The following is an 18,143-nucleotide window of genomic DNA, read 5'->3' as shown; positions in this document are numbered from 1 at the left end:
TTTATAGAAAGTTTCATGCAACCTCACAGAATAATCACACATGTCTCTAAAATCTAACTCTTTCTGCACGTTACATCTGCCCTACCTGCAGTGCAAATGTGCTTTGCAACCCCTAAGTCTTATCTACACTTCAAAAGCTGCCATACCAGAAAAGGGAAATCTCCCAATTTTATCATATCAAATAGAAACGCAGTCCCAACAGGACTGTGAAAAACAACTAAACATCTATACAATCTGCTTCAAAGATTAAATGTATACAGTACAGATGTAGCGCCCCTCATTCAGCCGGGGGCTGGTGGTCGGATCGCCAACTGCCAGCCCCTGCTAGGGGATGCACATGCAAGAGATGCTCGCGCATCCCCTTCCAACGGAGCCCACCGCCACCCCCACACAGCTCCCCCGTTGGTGCCCACAGCCCCCCATATCCCCTCCCACCCTCTAACCCTACTTGTCTCCCTGAAGTGGAGACGAGCAGCGATTTCATCCCCCGCCGCCGGAAAACTGACTCGTGTGCGTATGAGACGCTCGCCTGTCCCAGTCAGATGGAGCGCCTCTTCACCTGTGATCGCCAATGGGGACATTCTGCCATTTCCCGGCACTGAATGAGAGGCGCTCCATCTGTACATAAACAATTCCACAGAAGGCACTAGACAAGACAAAAACACAAAGAATGGATTCTCTAAAGAAGAAACCCCAGAAGGCAGACTATTTCACACCTTTTATCACTACTTTATGTTTATACACAATGGCCCGTACTCTGGTTCACTCGCAAAGGCAAATTCCTTCTCAAATGGACAAAACCATGCGCACTGCAGGGGAGGGGGAGGGGAGATGTAACTTGTGCAGAGAGAATTAGATTTTGGAGACATTTTATTTCTGTGCAGGTAATATACTGACTGATTTATTTTTACACTGCAATATAGATCTCACTTTTAAAGTAAATCCCCACCCAAATCTAATTCTCTCTTCACATGTTACATATGCCCCCCCCCCCCCTGCAGTGCACATGGTTTTGTCCATTTGAGAAGGAATTCGCCTTTGTGAGTGAACCAGAATAAGGGCCAATGTGCGATTCAGGCTAATATCAATTTTGACTGAATCGATTAGTACTGCATTTTGACAAAGCAGCTTTGCAAAGCCATCCTCTCCTCGCTGATGGCGCCGGGCAGGGAGAAAGCGGCTCAGTGTATATGCACGGAGCGGCTTTCCCCCAGCGATGACTGCTGTCCATACACACTGGGCATAGTTGCTTAGCGTGTATGGACCTTGAATCAACAATCATGGTTTATTGACTTGAGTGCACATGTGATATAAAATGTGCATGCAAAACAGAGTCTTGAAACTGCGTATACAGGAGCACGTCCATAATATTAGGAATAACATTGGATATCATGCCTTATACCAGTGGTTCCCAAACTGTGCGCCTAGGCTCCCTGGGGTGCCTCGGGACACTTGCAGGGGTGCTTCGGGTTGGTCGTCCAGGACCAATTCAAATTATTTATGATCAATTATTTCTGGACAAAACCAGTGCTGGTGGCTGCTAATCATAAAATGTGTACAATCAGAACCAAATCCTGCCCTTTACCACATAACTGAACCTAAGAAGCACATATAAACACCATCTACTTAATTTGATATATACATTTTGGGGCCTAGGGGTGCCTTGGAAAAATTCTGATTCTCTAGGGGGCCGTGATTAGAAAAAGATTGGGAACCCCTGCCTTATACAAACATTTCCATGAAAAGCACAACACAAATCCAGAAGATCTTTCATGTAACGGGATTTTGCTAGTAAAACCCAATGAAAGAGGGCGTGACTTTCTTTAATAAACTTTCCAAACATGAGATGTTTTGGATCTATAAACTTCAAAAGATGTTAACCCAATTTTACAAATGTTTTTGTTTTTATTTCAATTTTTGTATGATCCTTTTTTAGTATTTCAATTTTATTTATTCATTTAGTAAGTGCTAAAAGATCACGGGTCACTTCTGTTACTACACCTACCACTCAGTCACTTCATTCATATTCTGTAAGAACTACAGTATGTCTAATACATATATATTATTTCTAGTCCCTTTACATTATGCACAAAGCCTCCTAATCCTTCTCTCCCCTCTAATTGGAGTTATGGACCATACCCCTTGCTAATTGGCCACCAACACTGATCCACACTATTGCCTCAGGAAAATGGCCGGCGCATGGAGGACTGTAAAGATCATATAAAACTCATGAACTTTACATGATTTTACCTTATTGGTGTTTATTCCCTTTTAGCTATTTGTTTGCCTCTTTGTAGTATGGATCCACAATTAACGGCTTTTCAGAATAATTATAACCAAGATTGCAGTGTGTTTCATTACAGCTATATTGTAACCTGTTACTTACAAAAGCGGTGCATTTCAATTCTAAAGCTGCATGTCTTCTACCAGACTACTACTGCCTTTGTGATCTATATATTGTTAGGACAATCTTAACTCAACAGGAAGTAATGTCACCGATTTGAAGCTGTGTGCGTGTGTATATTAATTAGTTAATTACTTTACTTAATTTTTATTTACCGAGCCCGAAGCGTGGCGAGCGCAGCGCATTACTTCAGACGTATTACGCGTCCCCACGCGGGGCTCGCTGCGCTCGCCACGCTTCGGGCTCGGTGGCTCGCTGCGCTCGCCACACTATATAAAATCAACTCCACGCCGACGTGGATAGTGGGGGTATGAAAAGGTTGCAGGATGCGTACCGCTGCCCCTCGCGGGCTCGCTGCGCTCGACATGCTTCGGGTTGGCATTCATCGTGGGGTGGCGTTAACAATGGGGGGGCATTTGACATAGAAAGTACCCATCAGGGTGGGTATACAATCAAAAATTGGGTATGGGGTCATTTAACATTGCTTCCTATGTAAAATCGGGTCCATCGCATTAGTCGCATTGTATGCCATTATAATGGCATGCGATGGACCCGATTTTACATTTGTCGGGAAACCTCAAAAAAAGCCCGAAGTCGGGTCACATCGCATACCTTAAGTTAAGGTATGCGATGGGACCCGATGGGCGCCGTGCTAGGAAACAAGTACCTTTTTTTTGTATTTCTTCTGTGATTGTATGGACTTTCTCATATTACTGTAGCTTCCAAATATAATACACCTTCATCATCATACTCTCATTGTGTTGCCCCTGGTAATGACGTTCAAAGTACATTACAACTTATGAAAATGTTCAAACTGCTTTCCTCCTCTGTATATGGTCATTCGCACTGTGAGGAGAACGAAGGAGGCTGAAGATGGGAACACCCAGTGTTTTATGGGTGACCCATGAGAACGCAGGCGTGGCGATGCCTACTCAGGACAGGCGGCTGATATCACATGACATAGGCAATCAGTGGGCATCTGAAAAGTACTTATGTATTTAGCTTTTCAGAGTGAAGGCTGAAGAAATCATTGGATGGTCAGTGACCATCAAACCCTGCCAATGCCAAAGAACAGGAGCTCAAATGCACAATGGCTGGGTCCCAGTGTATACCCCCACTGTAATTAGTCAATTATGCACTCAAACCATGCATTCCGACTTCCGGTTCCGGAGCTGGAGGAGCAAGCTGCTTTAGCTTAGAGCTCCGTGCCTCCCAGCCTTACCATCGCCGGACCGGACCCGCAGACATCCCAGCAGACCTGCCTAACGCACCGCTAAATACCCCAAGACGACCCCCGCTGCCTACCCGATCCGCCTGAGACGCGTCCGCCCGCCCTGACGCCGCGATCCCGGCTCCCTCCCGCAAGCCGCCATTGATCCCAGCCGGCCGCGTCCACGTGACCTGTGGCGCGGCGGCTGCCCCGCTGCTGAGAGTGACGGGGGGAACGGACTTTACCGGCGGGGCGCACCGGACGACCGCCCTGCCTGAATCTACCAGCACAGCGGCCTTGAAGGGGACAGACGCCAGAGACCAGCACCCTGTGATCGCCCGCCATTACGCCTGACTGCCAACACCCATGAGACCGGTGACACGGAGGCGCACGCACACAGCACTGCTGGGGCTCCTGGAAAGGAACTCACCTGTGGTACCTACCTGCCCACCCTCAGCCCATCTCACTGTGAGTAACCCATAAGTGGAGGACACGCCATTACTACTCCCTCCTGACTCCCTCCCCACCCCCCCCCCACCGCCAAGCCATTGGGAGAGACAGAGCTCTATATACCTAGCCATTTCACTACCCTCACCCCCTGGCTGAATATTACAACAGCCCAGCTACAATGGCTACTATCAAGCCTGATAAGACACAGGGGACCCCAACTCCTGAGGATACCCCCAGGCACCGCTCATCTAGTCGCAGCACTAGAGACAAGATGGCGCCCGCCCCAGCCACTCAACCCCAGAACAGGCAGCCACAGCCCACTGGCAGAGGGAGAAAGGGGACAGACACACTGGAGACTCTGGTGCCTCCACCACTACCCCAGAGCGAGGACTCATCCTCGATACCAGACCCTGGATCACCTGCCCTTGCTAGTGCTGCAGATAACCCCCCCCGACCCACAGATGCATCCCTGTTACCACCTCCCCATCAACAACAGGAGCCTCCTATAACATACTCCGCTATGGTGAAAGCCATCCAGGACACAATCACTCCTATAATGGAGGCCCATGCAAATAAGGTAACACAGGCAGTGCAAGACTTAAAGTCACAATACAAGCAGATGTCTAAGAGGCTCACCACCACCGAACAAGTGGTGGGAGGAGTATTCCAGGACGTCGCAGAGCTAAAAGATAAGACGACGCTTATGCAGAAAACACAATATCAGATCCAGGCCAAACTAGATGACCTTGAAAACCGATCCCGTAGGAATAATTTGCGAGTGGTGGGACTCCCTGAGTCTCTGAAGGGACAGGCCCTCTTTATCTTTATCCAGACCACACTTCCTGAGCTCCTAGGAATCTCCGAGGAATGTGAGGGAATAATTGTGGAAAGAGCTCACAGAATAGGCCCGCAGAGACCCTCAACTGACTCCCGCCCCCGCCCCGTAATATTCCGATGTTTGAACTTTGTTCATAAGGAGGCGATGTGGACCGCGTCCCGACGCAAAAGAGATCTTACTTGGAACGATACAAAACTATACATCTTCCAGGACTACTCGGCTGAGGTAGCCAGGGCGAGGAAGGAGTTTGCCCCCTTATGTTCACGCCTAGCAAGGAGCAACCGAAAATTTGCTCTGATGTACCCGGCCCGGCTCCGTCTGTTCTCTGGTTCAACGTTTAAAGACTTCTCCACAGTAAAGGACGCGGAGTCCTTCCTACAAGAAGAGAACACCGGGCCGGCCTCCCCATCTTTGTTTTCCCAGGACCAGCCTGCTGATGAAAATAATGATGCCTAAGACGTTTTAGGGTTCATATATCATCTAATGCTAAGTGTTGTTGAGAACTAGAAGTTAATTGAATTGTTGAAAACTTATATAATGCTGTTCTGATACTGAAGTGTCGGGGTGGGAAGAGGGGGTAGGGGGCATTTTTCCTCCCCCCCCCCCCTTCCCGACTGAACATTGTTTAGATATTTAGATAATTGTTTTCCTTCCATGTTTAATTGGAAACAGGTTTGCTAGGAGTATAGATTAAGCAAATTAATACATTGATATTTGATTGGGTCTGGAATGGCGGGCGAAAGCCCTAATCGACACCTGATGGGTGCCATATAGTACCACCCCAATGAGGCAGAAGAGGCCCATGGTCTGCAGGCTCAGATCTTGGGGCGCCTGCCTGATCTTGCCACACCTGCCACTACCCGGAGGTTATTTAACCGTAGATTGCTATATTTGTATTTGTGTTTATATGTTTGTTTGTCTGTCTGTTTATTGATTTATTTTGAACAGGCGAGGATGGTGAGAGACCCTCTCGTGGGCCATCTTTCTGCCACGATAACTTTGTTAATTTCCCTTTCTACCCTCATGTTGTTCCCCCTTTTGTGTCAGATTGTGTCTAATGTCATAATTTTTATCCGTAGAATGTTCTTGCTCACAACTAAGCCCATAATGATAAGATCAGAAGACGTGGTGGACTCCAGGACCTGTAAGTTGCCTCCCCCTCCCGACTGACAAATGACATTCATTAAGGTTGGTACGATCAATGTGGGGGGCTTCCACTCCCCTGCCAAGCGTAAAAAAATATTACTATACCTATCCAAACTGGCCCTAGACATAGTATTTATCCAGGAAGCCCATCTGATCCCTGCGGAGATCCTAAAACTAAATACCTTGGGATGGGCTGTATTATCTTCAGCCCCATACAATTCGAAAGCTAGAGGGGTGGTCACGTTGATTAGAAGAAACATTCCAACAACAACTCATTCAGCTCAGGCAGACCCTGAGGGGCGTTATACTATACTAGACGTAACTATAAACAACTCCAGATACATTCTGGCTAATATTTATGCACCTAATACAAACCAAAGCCAATTCTTCATCACCCTAACGGCCAAACTGCTCCCTTACGCCCACCAAAATATAATTCTAGCAGGCGACTTTAACTCAGTGGCATCAGCTGCCTTAGACAGAAATACCACGTCCTCTACCAGGCGCACTAACCCTAAGTATGGGATCCAATACCTCCTAACGCAGCTGCAACTAATAGATGTGTGGAGGGCATGCCACCCTATTGAAAGGGAATACACTTGCCTTTCGGCAGCACATGGCACTCTCTCGAGAATCGACTATGTGCTGATTTCCTCTTCCCTTTTCCCTAGGGTGGAGGGATCAGAACTTGAACCCATAACAATCTCGGACCATGGTGTCTGCTGGATGGCGGTGGCAACGTCTGTAGATAGGGGACCAGTTAAACAGTGGAGATTCCCATCCCAGTTGACAGATACCCCATCTTTCCGTAGCATGTTAGAAGCGTCCTGGATGGACTACACAAACAATAATCCCCAATCAGAAGAAGATTCCCCTTCCCTATTTTGGCAGGCCTCCAAGCCTGTCATCAGAGGAAATATCATGTCTTACCAGGCTAAGCATAGAAAAGACTCCCAGAAACTATATATTGAAGCCCAGTCACGCCTCACTGAGGCTTACCATAATTTCCAGACTTCTCCTACACTAGCAAATAAAACCAAACACACCGACCAGAAAGCACTCTTTGATGCCCTACTGGTTCAACTAGAGACCAAACTCACCTTCCTGTCCCGGGCAAGATTCCATAGATACGGTAATAGGTCTAACCGACTGATGTCTAACCTGCTTAGAGGCCAACATCCCCCCCTGATCATACAAGCCCTACGTAGAAAAGATGGTACAGTGATCCATTCCGGCCAACAAATAACTGAAACACTACATGAGTTTTACGAGACACTCTACGCCCCCCCACACACAGATAAACAACGAAGGGCAACGTTTTGGGAACCACTCTCACACCCAACACTAGATACTGACTCATCCAATACCCTGATAACCCCTATCACAGAGGAAGAGGTACTGGCCACGATTCAGGCACTCAAAACAGGAAAGTCCCCAGGCCCGGACGGCCTGTCCAATGAATACTACAAACTACTTGCTCCCAAGATTGTCAAACCACTTGTGGCCCTATTTAATTTAATACTACAAGGCTCCCCCCCCCCCCTATACTTCAATTCGGCCATCCTTAAAATTATTCATAAACCCGGCAGAGACCCACTACTCCCAAGCTCTTATCGCCCTATTTCACTCCTTAATACGGACTATAAAATTTTTACGAAAATACTAGCGGACAGGCTCAAGTTCAAACTTCCCTCCCTGGTTCACCCCGACCAAACGGGATTTGTATGGGGCAGGCATTCTGCACTTAATGTGCGTAAAGCATTAACAGTCATGCAGTGGGTGGAATCCACAGACAACTCTGAGCATTGCGCTCTACTATCCGAAGGCTTTTGACCTCGTTACGTGGGACCACTTATTCTTTACAATGGAAAAGTTTGGGCTACCGGGGGAGTTCACCCGCACAGTTAAGCTACTATACTCGGGATCATCCTCCCAAATATTATCAAATAACTATATGTCTAGACCCATACCACTATTTAGGGGGACCAGGCAGGGCTGTCCCCTGTCTCCCCTACTATTTGCCCTGGCAGTAGAACCGCTAGCTATAGCATTGAGAACCTCTGAAGACTTTACAGGTGTGCGGGTGGGCTCCTCCGAGGTCAGGCTCAGTCTCTTCGCGGACGATATATTATTATTTATATCTAAACCCAATACCTCCATCCCAGCGATCCAGCGTATTATATCACATTTTTCCCATTTCTCTGGCTTTCGAGTGAATTATGACAAATCCAGACTGCTACCACTCTCAACCCTTGACACAACACCAGACACACCTCAGCACACCTCGCAATTCACTGTATGCACACATACACTCAAATACCTAGGAGTCCTGCTCCCAAGAAAATTGAAAGATCTCTATAACGCTAATATTCCCCCCTCCCTTATATCGGTCGACAAATTGCTATCCGGCTGGATGGACTTACCCTTATCATTGGCAGGCAGAATCACAGTAATTAAGACGATAGCCTTCCCTAAGCTGTCCTATCTTCTGCAGATGTTGCCACTTCAAATCCACAGCACCGACCTACAGAAACTCAAAACCCTATACCTCAAATTTACATGGGCAGGGAAGAAGGCCCGCATACCATTTAGTAGACTTAAACTAAGTAAATCAGATGGCGGATTTGGCATGCCTGATATACAAGCCTTTTCACAAGCAGCCCATTTTAGATATATCACTGACTGGTTCACCTCTAGATCGGAGTATACCATCCCCACATTAGAAAAGCAGATATTCAACCAGTATTCCCCGGCAGCCCTGTTACATGCCCCGATAAGACTTATCCCCAAGACAATTAGAGATTCCATCCTGTTCAAGGCGACTTACAGGTCCTGGAGGCAAATCAACAGAGCCGTACATAGACGGTTCACCTCCTCACCATTTACTACCCTTTGGGGTAACCCCTTATTCCCCCCTGGTCTGGAGGGTGCGGAGTTTCTCGGCTGGAGGGACAAGGGCATCACATGCATACGCAAAATATTTGACCCAGGAGGCGGAGTACTCCCATTCTCAGCGTTGCAGGAGAGATTTGAGCTGCCGCACAGACAGTTCTACATGTACCTCCAGTCGAGACATTTTGCGCAAACACACCTAAAATCAATGGACAGGGAAGCAGATGTGGACCCAATTTCAGATTTATTGAGACCAGACTGTATACTGGGATATAGAATCAAATATTTATATTCTGTGCTAATAGCGACAGATAAGGAGACACACTACCAGCAACTCCAAACTAAATGGACCAAAGATATCCCAGACCTGTCCCCTGTAGCAACTATACTTAAAAAACTCCCAGTCACCATGAAGCACTTGCAGTCGGTTGCTTTACAAGAGACCCACACAAAATTTTTAAATAGGGCATACATAGCCCCGGTACAGAGGGCACATTTCGTCCCCAGCGACACGGGAAGATGTTATAAATGTCAAAAAACAGACGCCTCGTATTTCCACAATTTCTGGGAATGCAGGAAAATCAGAACCTTTTGGGACAAAGTAATAAATTTTGTCAACTCTACATACGCTCTGAGGCTCCGGAAGCAGCCGACTGCATGCTTATTCTTATATTTTAGAGATTGGGACCTTGGTCCAAACAAGGCCCGGATCATCCCGACTCTCACTATTATATTAACGATTGCAAAAAAATTGATTTTAACACATTGGATACATAGGACTTCCCCATCCATCATGGAGTTAAAGCGAAATATCTTAAACACATTGTTCTATGAGAGACAGGCGCTGAGAGCCGATCTTGAGAAAGGAGCAGGACGCTTCTATAAAAAATGGGGGCTCTATATCAGCAGCTTAGATCAGCTAACACAAAATAGGATCCAAAAAATGTTTGAGTCTACGACCTGGTACCTGCTCAGGCAACTATCTACTTAAATGAAACTAGCTTGGTGATACCACCCGCGTCTTCATTGGCAACAAGAGGGAAAAAAAAAAAAGAGTCACGTCATTAGGACCTTCCAAACGGACAACTTAAATAAGGACTTTTTGCTTAATTAGACTGCTGTCTGACGTCTCCCCCCCCCCCTCCCCTACCCTCCTAATACTTTCCTTCCCCATCTGCCCTGTTAGATTTATAGATAGGATTGAAAGATTCATTGATTTGTGAGACAGACAGTGTTAATTATAAGGATTATTACACCTAAGAATCCATGTGGACCCCATGGGACTTGCTCCCATGATTGCTCGTAGACATTTTGACTATAATACAATTAAGTTTATAAGTAAGACAACTTTATGGAAATGTTGTGTATATTAGTGAATTTGTGTATGTATGCCATAACACCTGATGCTCTGAACAAAGAGATACATGGTTATACCTAAATATTGCCACATGGCGACTATGTCTCACAATGTATGTATCTGTATATTTTATTCTTTCCTTATGTACTAAATACTTGAAAAAGACAATAAAAATGTTTTTCAAAAAAAAAAAACCATGCATTCCACCACCTGACTGACATCAGTCTGCATCTGATGGACACATCATAGATGATTCAGGCTGAGATGCTCCATGGTATCAGTGCGTATGCATCTGATTGTCTGATATTGCGAAATGTGAGAAGGACAACACTTCAAGCGCACATCGCGGGCCCACTGTTAAGACAACGATTTATAGAAGCACTGACTAAAGCTTCCGGGAACATACTCTAAAGGCAGTATTTGTATTTAATGACCTGATGGTGAGTTAGGACGAGCAGTGCTGATAATTTGCCGTCAGAGTATTCAACGCCCCCCTGCAGCAAGATTTACAAGCCATCATCCACCCTCGCCTGCTCCCTGAGGCGAGGTGGAAATGGCGAGGCTTGACACTAAGGGGGTTATTCTAGTTCACTCTTTCTGACAAAATCCTTCTTAGATGGACAAAACTATGTGCACTGCAGGTGGGGCAGATGTTACTTGTGCAGAGAGAATTAGATTTGGGTGGGGTTTTACTTCAAAGTAAAATCTATATTGCAGGGTAAAAATAAAGCAGCCAGTATTTACCCTGCACAGAAACAAAATAACTCACCCAAATCGAATTCTGCCCCCCTGCAGTGCACATGGTTTTGTCTATCTAAGAAGGATTTTGTCAGAAAGAGTGAACTAGAATAAGGCCCACAGATAGGGACCAGAAAAATTTTGGATAATTCTGTATTTCTGAATATTTTTATATTTCAATGATGTGTCTTGAGATATCTTGCAATTTATATTGTACAAACACATGAAATACACACAAATATATTGTATCTGTGCATGAAACAAGGTTTGAAACCCTGAAACAAAATTTGTGTAGTATCTGAGGTACTGAACTTGAACGCTAAGCAATTATTTTCGTGCATGTACTTAGTGTCCGTTACATATCAAGTCCCCAGTAGTGCTTTTAGCAAGAAGGAAAAAAATCACATTCTGGAAACTATAGTTTTCAGAATAATTTGGATAACCAATATCTGAATAAGGGATACTAACTCAACATTTTATTTATTTATCTATACACATAGCAAAGATACCTGCAATGATAAAAAAGTTTCTAATTTTGTTTACTTTTCTTTTTTTTTTTCATTTTATTTCTTTTTTATGCTTTTTACAAAGCATGCAAAGCTCTTTATGTAGATAATGGCCAGTATTCAATGGCCGGGGGTCGTGGGTGGCAGCGAATCCTGTGTAGGATTCGCTGCCCTTTCGCCTTGGAATCTCCCTGCTGGGAGATTCGCCGGCAGCCGCCCGTCCCCTGTATTCAACGCGTCAGGGGCTCTCAGCCCCTGACGGCGATAATTACCCCCTGCTGCGAATGCCAGTCGGCTCTCTCCCTGGCTTTCTCCCCTGCTGCTGCGGCCAGGGGATTGAGCGGGGGAGCGCGCTGATGCTGCCAGGAGCCCCGCACAGCCTGAGGACAGGGACGGGTCCAGCAGCAGCAGACCTCCGGCTCCAGCAGTCCCAGCACTGACATCTGCTGTCACCGCGCTGTGGCTGTCGGAGCCAAAGGTCTGCTGCCAGTGGCGTAACTATCGAGGGTGCAGCTGCTATGGGACCCGGCGGCATTGGGGGCCCCAAAAGCAATCCCCTGCACCCTATTGTGTTTTTTTCCATGTCTTTATTTAAAATACTAGTGCTACCGCATGTGTTTGGGGCACGCATGGGGAGGGATTGAAGAAGCCGGAGGCAGTCAGTGTCACTGCCGGATGTCTGGGTGGGAGAGAAGCGGAGCAGCTGTCCGGAAGCCGCCCGCTGCTGGAAAAGGAGCCTCTGCTGCCAGCGGAGATGGAGAGCGCTGCAAATAATGCCCGGAGCCGCACTATTAGGGGAGGAGAAGATGACGAGGGCCAGCTGCTGCCGCTGACAGGAGCCGCCACTGACAGGAGCCGCCACTGACAGGAGCCACACCATAAGGAGCCTGGAGGGGAGGGAAGAGAACCCACTGCTGCTGCTGCCGCTGCCCAGAGCTGCTCCACAGACACTGGAAGAGCCGCTGCTGCTGACAGGAGCCACACACCACGGGGGAAGGTGTAGCCGGCTGTAGCAGTCTAAAGATCCGGTGATGGTGAGCATTCTTTAGTCGTTTGTCTGTTTATCTTTGCACCCCACCCTGCCCTCTATGCTGCCCCACGTCCATTCGTCTGTTAGGCTGTCCCCCAGTATGGTGTCCTGCTATCCATGTATATCTATGCCCCCCGTCTTTCTATATGTGCCCAGCAACCATCTGTCTTTTTAACTATGGTTCTCTGCCCCCTTCTGCCTATTCTCCTCACCCATCTATCTTTGCCCCTCTGTCTATGCCTACTGCCCCTCCATCTATGACCACCACCCATAAATTTCTGTCTATGGAGGTCTGCCCCATCTGTCTATGCCTCTTATCCATCCGTCTATGCCCGCCACCCGTCCATCTTTATTCTATAGTGCGCTGTCCCATCTGTATATGCCCCTTGTTTGTCCATCTATGCCAGCCACCTGTTCATCTTTCTATCTATGGTGCTCTGCCTCATCTGGCTATGCCCCCTACCCATCCCTCTATGTCCTCCACACATCTGTCTTTCTGTCTATGATGACCTGCCCCTGTCTATGCCCCCCATCTGTCTATGCCCCCTTATGCCCATATATTCCCTCCGTCTATTTATTCCCGCCCCCATCCATATGGTGTTCTTTCCCCATACAGTATGTCTGTCTTTGACCCCGCCCTATCCATCTGTCAGGCCATATGGTGGTGCCTGCCAGCCTTCTGTCTGTCTCTCCCCCTGTCTCTCTATCGCCCGCTCCCCCTTCATTGCCCCAGCAGCCGTCACCTTCACATATGAGCATGAGGGAGTTTATGAAAAGAAGGATGACACGGCCACAGCACGGGGTGCGCCCAGGCAGCAGCAGCGGCAGCAGCACTCCTACCACCTGAGCACTGCCCTGTCCCTGCCCGGAGGAGGAGGAGGGGGGGGGGACAGCTCTCTAACTACCCTAGTGTGTGTGCCAGCGGGACGGGGCACACTAGCACCAGCTCTGGGTGCAGGGTCGTGGAGGAGGAGGAGGGGGTATGTGCGACGTCTAACTGCCTGGCATTCCTACAGGGGAGATGGCGGAGGAACGCCCCAGGTCACACACGGTCACCACCGCCAGCTCCTACCACAGTCACCCTATTCTAGAATGTAATAATCATTGTTGGATGAATGAACATAGTAACATATGAATTGGGGTCTCCACGCAGTGTGTCTGAGGAATTGCAGCCTCTCTGACGCAGCCCCCCACCCCCCCGCCGTATGGTACGTTAAAAAAAAAAAAAAAAAAATTAAAAATATATTTATGTGATACTTGTCCAGTAAAATAAATAGCAAGACTCTTCAAATAATTAAATGACTGATTTTTTTACACCAAAAAAAAATTAATAAAGCCTTTATTTTAAAAGATCACATTACAGTTCACCTAAAAAAGATGACGAATGCTAAACGGAGAATCATGGCGAAAATCAATGGAGAAAGCAGTTCTCCATTTGAGCATTGAATACACTGTCGGCGAATTCCACTAAAAAACCCATTGAAAATCACAGGCGAATTGTGGAGAATCATTTACGGCGAATCGGCAGACATTCGCTGTTCATTTGTGGCGAATTGCCTCCATTGAATATGGCGAATTGTTTTTTCTAACAGAAAATTCGCCGTTAACCCAGCGAATTGCCAGATTCACTGAAAAAAAACGGCGAATCTGAGGCATTGAATACTGGCCAATGTGTCAGGGACAGCATACTTCCACAAGAAAGAAGTATGTGGAAGATCCAGTCTTGGATTTAGAACAGCAACATTAGCAGGGCTAGGGAGATCCAACCCGGGTCCCCCCAGGATGTATTGGGAATCACTGTCTGATTAGCCGCATCACCGTCTACTCCGTACTAATCAGCATGGGTTTGTGAAAAATCGTTCATGCCAAACTAATATACTGTACTAGGGTTCTATGAGGAGGTTAGCAAAACCCTTGATGGAAACGCTGTAGATGTGATTTTCCTAGATTTTGCTAAGGCCTTTGATACTGTCCCACACAAGAGGTTGATAAATAAAATGGAGGACCTGGGATTGGGTGAAAATATCTGTAGATGGGTAGGGAATTGGCTGTGTAATAGAGAACAAAGAGTGGTTGTGAACAGTGCCGTATCAGATACGATACCAGTACTAAGTGGAGTGCCTCAGGGTTCGGTTTTAGGGCCCATTTTATTTAACATTTTTATTAACGATATTGGGATAGGGTTACTCAGCAATGTATCCATCTTTGCGGACGATATAAAACTAAGGAAAGTTATTAAATCATCAGAAGATGTCACCACTCTTCAAAAGGATCTTGCAAATCTAGTGGAGTGGGCTAAAAAGTGGAAGATGAGGTTCAATGTAGATAAATGTAAGGTTATGCACCTTGGGAGACACAACCAGTGTGCTAGTTATAACCTAAGTGGGATGAATTGGGTAATTCAATACTCGAAAAGGATCTAGGAGTCCAAATAGACAGCAAACTGGGTTGTAGTGCCCATTGTAATGTAGCTACAAAAAAGGCCAACAAAATTTTAGCATGCATTAAAAGGGGCATGGAAACTGGGGACTCAAGGGTAATTATGCCACTGTATAAAGCATTGGTAAGACTGCACCTCGAATACGGAGTACAATTCTGGGCCCCACACTATAAAAAGGACATCGTAGAATTAGAAAAAATCCAAAGACAAGCAACAAAGCTTATTAGGGGAATGGAGAATTTAAGCTACGAGGAGAGATTAAGCAATTTGGGATATTAAAAAAAGAGACATTTAAGGGGGGACATGCTCAACATGTACAAATATATCAGGGGCCAATATAAGGAACTGTCAAACACCTTTTTTTCTACTAGAAATGAATCTTGGACAGCGAGGCATGAGTATAGATTAGAAGAAAAAAGATTTTGTTCAGCTAGAAGAAAAAATAATTTCTTTACGGTCAGAGCAGTCAAACGCTTTTCTCTTCCTGGAGAGGAGGTGTCGGCTGACGTTATGTTCAAAATAAGGTTGGAAAAACACTTATTGGTTAATAACAGCCATGGGTACAAATAAGAAATATAATCTGTCTTTAAAATATCAAAACATACTATACAGCAATGTATAATCGGTACTTATATGTTAGTTTGGGTGCCCACTAAGCTATTTGGTTAGTTTTATGCATCCCTTCGCCGGGCTCACCACGCTTTGGGCTTGGTGGCTCGCTGCGCTCGCCACACTATATAAAATCAGCTCCATGCCGACATGGATAGTGGGGGTATAAGCGTACTTACTATAGTGGGCGCCCAACTAACATATAAGTACCGGATAATCTATTATAACAACCTAGGTTGAACTAGAAGGACGCAAGTTTTTTTTCAGCCTTACTTACTATGTTACTATGGGCCTTATTCTAGTTCACTCTTTCTGACAAAATCCTTCTTAGATGGACAAAACCATGTGCACTGCCGGGGGGCAGATGTAAAATGTGCAGAGAGAATTAGATTTGGGTGAGTTATTTTGTTTCTGTGCAGGGTAAATACTGGCTGCTTTATTTTTACACTGCAATATAGATCTCACTTTGCAGTAAAACCCCACCCAAATCTAATTCTCTCTGCACAAGTAACATCTGCCCCACCTGTAGTGCACATGGTTTTGTCCATCTAAGAAGGAATTTGCCCCTAGAAAGAGTCAGAAAGAGTAAACTAGAATAAGGCCCTATGTAACTTGGTGCTTCCTTTTATATGTGTGTTCAGGACAGGAGTTGGTGTTCCCAATGGCAGTTAATGCCTGGGCAATAGACATGCGGGGGATTACGTAAGGGATTCTCTGGAAGTACCCTTATTGTAAGAACTGCCTTTGCTGTAACCTGAGAACTGCCATGCTGTAATTTAATAAATGCCAATCTGTTATCCTGACATGCTGTCTACCTGCTGAGAATAAAGAACTAGACTTCATCTTTAACCGGTGTATGTGATTCCTTGTCACAATACTGTATCTATTTTTATTTTTTTGATACATGCAGTATGAATATTGATTGAGGTGTCAAACAGGTGTCTGGAACTTTGCTAGTTGGTCATCCGTCAAATTAAATATCCATACATGTCTGAAAAATGATTTACGAAGTAAGCACACCTGGCAAAATATCTATTTACTTTCCTTCCATTTCATTTAGAGGAAAAACAATCACTGCCTTATTTCCTCTCTATCTATGTTTAGCATATGGTTCATCAACAAAATAAATGAGAATTTTTCTATGAAAATATTGTTTTGTGGGGTCGGTGGCCTAGGGCCTCCACCCATGCATGGGACTAGTCGTAATTAGCATACATCTTTTTACGGAGAAGGATGTAACTGCTTACAAAAATTTAGCAAGGGGCAGAAAACAAACAGCGAGAGTTGTCGACCTAACCTAACAAAATGGGACTAAACTCAGTCAACTCACTCCGGCAGTGTAGAAGTGTACGTCAGGGGGGACAACAAGTATAAGACATGCAATAAAAACAGTACTTGTTAATAACGAAAGGAAAAACAGTAGCAAATAACAGGGTAGAGATATACTCAGCCGAGTTTCTAGAGATGAGGGGCTTCAGACTTCGATCCAGTGAAAGACAGGGCCCATATTTGTAAGAGTCCAGCAGTTTTTCATGTGGCTTCCCACTCCGTGTGAGGAGCCGACTTCCGTTTATTTTCAGGGGCTGCCTTAACTGAGATGTCCCAGTCCAGCAACAGTTTGACCCCAGCTTCCAGGGATGAAATAGTGTAGGTGCTATCTTCATAGGTTACGATAAGTTTCACCGGGAATCCCCAGCGGTACGGTATATCTTGGGAGCGTAGAGCTGTCGTAATTGGCGCAAATGATCTCCTTTTGGCGATGGTCAGTGCAGAGAAGTCAGGGAAAATCTGAAGGCCTCCCAGTAAATCCGAATCTCCTGCAGTTCTTGCCGCTCTGAGGATTCTTTCTTTGGTCGTGAAGAAATGCACCCTCAGGAGGGTATCCCTGGGAAGCTCTGACGGTACTGTACGAGGTTTTGGGAGACGGTGGATGCGATCAATCAGCAGGTCTTTATCGGCTGTATTAGGTAAAAGCTTTCGAAAGAGAGCTAGGGCATAGTCTTCCAGTTCGGAATTGGCCACAGAGTCTGGGATGCCCCTAATTTTAATGTTGTTCCTTCTGGAACGGTCCTCCAGGTCCGCTAATTTAGTTTTAAAAGTGTCGAGTTCGGATTGTTGGAGATCGTGGGAGGTGATGAGGTCGTTGTGGGATGCCACTAGTTCCTCCATTTTTTTCTCCAGTTGGTCGGTGCGGTCTCCAATCGCCACTAGCTCAGTTTGGACCTCTCGGATTGAGGACATTAGATCTCTGGTCAGATCCACTTTAAAGGCCTCTAGGACTTTACAAAGAGTTTTGACTGTAAGTGGAGCCTCAGAGTCGCTGTCGACTCCCATCTTGGAGAGAGGGCTTTGATCTTTTGTGTTGATGGGTGGAGCCGAGGCGCCAGATGGTGAAGCAACAATAGCGGGTGATTTTTTTTGTTGGAACGTCACCCTGGGGGGGAGTGCTCCCTTAGGGCGTTTGGGAGGCATAACTGTATCGGCTCCTGGAGGAAGAGGACGGGGTGAATCGGTGTACTCTCT

Source organism: Crinia signifera, chromosome 9, assembly GCF_055691185.1.
Source record: "Crinia signifera chromosome 9, ASM5569118v1, whole genome shotgun sequence".
Lineage (NCBI taxonomy): Eukaryota > Metazoa > Chordata > Amphibia > Anura > Myobatrachidae > Crinia > Crinia signifera.
Note: the sequence above shows the minus strand (reverse complement) of the source record.